Consider the following 4,660-nt stretch of genomic DNA (forward strand, 5'->3'; position numbering starts at 1 on the left):
TATTTATTTAGGTTATTTAGTTTAATTAGTCGAGGGGTCGGGTTGTCGTGTCGAGGGTCAAGGGGTCGGGGTGTCGGGGTGTCGTGTCGAGGGTCGAGGTGTTGGGGGTCTCGTGTCGAGGGTCAAGGGGTCGGGGTATCAGGGTGTCGTGTCAAGGGTCGAGGGGTCGGGGTGTCAGGATGTCGTGTCGAGGGTCGAGGGGTAGGGGTGTCGGGACGAGGGTCAAGGGGTCGAGGGGTCGAGGATTTTCCATCCCGACCATGACACCCCGACCCCCTGAACCCGACACCCCGACCCCTCGACCCTGTAACATCCCAATTTTCAATTTGGATGTTATACATAGATCATCATATGCATATCATATTTATTCTTGCATTTGGATGAGATCCTAGAAAACTTACGCAACTCAAGGACCCAAGGAGAGAGTTGGAGGTTTCACAAAAATCATATTTGAATTTATTTAAAATTTGAAGAAAGGATCAATTTGGTTTTATTAATTTTCTCTCCAATTATTTCCAATATTAAAAATAAATGAGGGAAGACAATATGACTTCTTCAAAATAAGAGAAATATTGGAGAAAGAATTTTAAAATCAAATTATGTTTTTATTTGCATTTTATTAGAATTAGAAAAATTATGCATTTTTGAAAATTGCATTTTTAGGCCAAAAAAATGTTCACTTTGTTCTAAATATTTTATTTAGACGGTGAAATTTGTTTTTGGCATTTTTAGAATTTTTTTATATTTTATTAGGAATTTTTCTTCAGGAAAAATTATTTCAAAAAAAATGTTTGTCGCCCGACTATGCGAAGGCCCAGCCGAGTCGGCCCGTGCCGCCGCCACCGACATCACCGGTGTGGCTGAGCTGGAGTCTTCTCCGACTCTGATCCGGCTGCCCCCTCCCGCAAGCCGCTGTCGCCCCTTCCCTTTATAAGCCGACCCGGGGCCCCCTGGACCCCAAGCCGCTGCGCCACCGCGCCACTGCCGCTCTTAGGCTCCACCGCCACTGGCGCTGTGCGCCGCCGCCGCTAGTCGTCGTTGCTGCCGCAAGCTCCGCCGCCGCTTGCGTAGCCCCGCGCCGCCGCCCGCCACCGACGCCCCGCTGCCGGAGCCGCCGAAATCCGCCGCCGCCGTTGACCAGTAAAGACCGGTTGGTTGTTTTCGGTTTTGCGTTCTTTTTTGGTTCGGTTCGTTCGGTTTATTTATTTTACGGACGTTCGTCCGATCATTCGTTTTAACGAACGTTATTCGCCGGATTAGTTCAGACAGCGAACGTTCGTTCGTTAGTCTTTTTCTTTTTTGGCCAAGGACTTATCTGTGATTATTTTTATCGCGATTTAGCCCATGATCTTTAAACTAGTATAACTTTTTGCTTGTTTATCCAAATTACATGAAACAGTGCCCAAATTTTCGTCTCTAACCCCTCGTTCGAGTTAACCAACTTGAATATGATTTTGGTACTGTAAAATTTGACTTTAGTCCAGATTAGTAAACGATCTTGTTTTGTTCGTATTTTGAGTTTCGTTGCTCCGTTTGAGTTGAATCTTTTTGCGAATCGTAGCTAATCACATGTATCTACTATTAAGATCTAATTCACATGATAATATTGCTGTTAGGTTTTGACTCTTGTTAGTTTAAGCCATTTGCTTGTTTCATGTTCGATTTGGATCTTTTCTCGGGTTTTCTCGTGTTTGGTTTGAGTGATTGCTTATGTATGCTATTGTTTGTTTACGCTAGATTACCCGGAGTGTGAAGCTTGTTACTACGAATATCTAGAGTTTGCAGATCATCAGGAAGGCAAGTTACACTTTGATCATACTCCTCTATACCCAGTTTTTACTTTGCATTAGTATTACTCCACAAATATTTACATTAGTAGGATTGGGAAGATGTGGTTTTGGTTGTAGTATTTGAGGTACGATCCTAATACCTTTTGATCACCACGGGAATATACGTTATGCTTATTATTTCTTAGCCATGCTCGTAGACGGGGATTTGATCGTGATTCACACATGGAAGTTTGAGAGTTATTTAATCATGGATAACATTAAGGTGGCAACTTTAATAAACATCTGGGTGGATTGGCCGAGGCACCTTGGGAATCTAGTGTTGCCTATTTTTGGAAATCCCGGAGTACCCATGTGATTATCCTATGGAATGCCAGCTAGGCTCAAAGGGATCATAAGATTATTCATGCTAGAAACTTCTGTGTGCAGCCACAAGCCATTATGGGCTCTGGCATTGTTGAGTAAGTTGCGTGAGCTCTTGAAGAGGTATACTAGCAGATGTAGAGTTTTGTAGGTGGTACTGTCTACCCGGAGTAGAGAGTTAATGCTTCAGAAAGGCTATGTCTCGATCATACGATCATGGATGCGGTCGAGTCTTGTGGGGAAAAGTGCGCAAACCTCTGCAGAGTGTATAAACTAATCATGGTTAGCCGTGTCCCTGGTTCTGGACATCTTGAGTATCTAGTACTTGAATCTATTGATGTGATCTCATCACGTTACTTTAATTAATTAAGATGTTAGGTTAATGATGATACTATTAATTGGGATTTGAGTTGGGGTTACCTTCTCAAATAATGGGCAACATGGGAGTAGTTAAATAAATTTATTCCTTTGTTGTAGGGAAAAACTAGCTTTATGCAAAAAACATGAACTTACAGCCTCCACTAGCCAAACATTGCATGTAGATATAGTTCTTGCATTATCATTGCTTTGCAGTGTAACTATGCCAGCATATTCCATGTGCTGACCCGTTTCCGGCTGCACCATCTTATGTTGCAGACTACTCAGACAACGAATAAGGTGTGACAGGTCGTTGTTTTGCACTCAGCTATGCCGTTGGAGTTGATGGACTCATTTACCTTCGAAGCTTCCGCAATTATCTAGTTTAGATGGCCTTCGACCATTATATTTTTGTAATCATACTCTTTAAGAGGACTCGATGTAATAAGTGTGTGATTGAAACTCTGCTATAATTCCTCAAGTACTGTGCAGGTCAGCATTACCGATCCAGGGATGACACTGATGCACAGAGAACTTGACCGTTTGAGGTCTAGTCACTACAAGATGGTATCAGAGCACACACTGACTGTAGAACGCGACCACTAGAATGAGCCACATGATTTCTCTTCTCTACTCATTTCTAATTATCCTTTCTTTCTACTCTATAGATGGCGGATCCCAGGAACAAGTTCACTCAGTCGGATGACGACACCCCTTTCAGAAAGCACTTGAAGGAAGTCACTAAGTATTTGAACATAGGACTACCAAGCTTCACGGGGACTTTCTCTACATCTATACTGGAAGAGGAGCGCTGGAAGATCAAAGTCTGGATACCTAGAAGGACATTTGCGCCAACAACGGAGCCAATTGATTTCTACCTGGATGCACCAAGTTGGAGTATAGGAAAGAGCATGGCCGCACATATCACATTTGGACGCATATGTGAGGTGTACCACAAGGAGCTGGAGAATACCATTTACCAGATATGTGGCCGCCGAGATGACAAATGGGAAATGATTCGTACCAGGAGGGATGGATCAATTTCCGCTTACATTCAAGAGATGGGAGATCATATTCATCGATAGGAGATTCAAAAAATTATCCACATGAAGAAGATCAAGAAACTAGTGAGGAGAAACAACGATCTGGCGGAGGAGATCAAGTCTACACGTGATGGATATGAGGAAGAGGTTGTTGTACTACTAGAGAAGAATGAAGACCTAAAGAAGAAGATAGGAGTATTCCTGGGAGACCCTGCGCCAAAGAAGGAGAACAACCACCCAGGAGACTACATCATCATCGACGACACCGACTCCGACCCTGATAGTGATGATGACTATGTTGACGAAGCTGGAGCAGATATCATGGAGTCTTCCTCTGATGAAAATTTCTAAGCGACCACCATTGTAATTAGTAGTATTTCCCTCCAAGTAGTTAGCAACACTACAAAAAAAGACACATCCGTGACATTTTGGGCCGAACGAATTTTTTTTCTGTCATACATATGACACTTCTATGACGATAATTGTGAGAAAACCCGGTATCATCATAGATGTGGTGGGCTCCTACTTCTATGACAAAAAATCATGACAGAAAATGGGCTTTTTGTCCTGGGCGGGCCGGAGATGCAGCTACATGACATTCTTTGGGCTGTCCATGACGGAAAAAATCATGGTAGAAGTGAGGGGGAGGAAAATTTCGGGGAGTTGCCAGTTATAGTGGGAAGTCGGGGGCCAAGCGATGCACGTTTCTCTCGTACACGTACGCACGTGTGTGTGAGGCGTTGGCTCTAATTGAACCCGAGCGAGGCATTGGGCTCTAACTGGACCCGAGCGATTGCACTGTAGGCTACGCGTTACTGAACCCGAGCGATCGATCGATGGCTGACTGAACCCGATCGAGCGATTCCTTCACTACTGCTGCTAACTGAAGCCGATCTATGTTGCCTCTGGGATGAACAGTGAGCGTTGCAGGGGGGGGTGTGGATGAACAGTGAGCGATGGCATTGCCTCTAGATGAACAGGACTCCGTGGTGTGGAGGGCTGGATGAACAGTAGACGGTGGACGGGTGCCCGTGGAGGGGTGGTTGAACAGGACCCCGTGGTGTGGAGAGCTGGATGAGCAGTAGACGGTGGAGGGGTGGCCGTGGAGGG

The sequence above is a fragment of the Triticum aestivum genome, chromosome 5B, assembly GCF_018294505.1.
Source record: "Triticum aestivum cultivar Chinese Spring chromosome 5B, IWGSC CS RefSeq v2.1, whole genome shotgun sequence".
In the NCBI taxonomy this organism is placed as follows: domain Eukaryota; kingdom Viridiplantae; phylum Streptophyta; class Magnoliopsida; order Poales; family Poaceae; genus Triticum; species Triticum aestivum.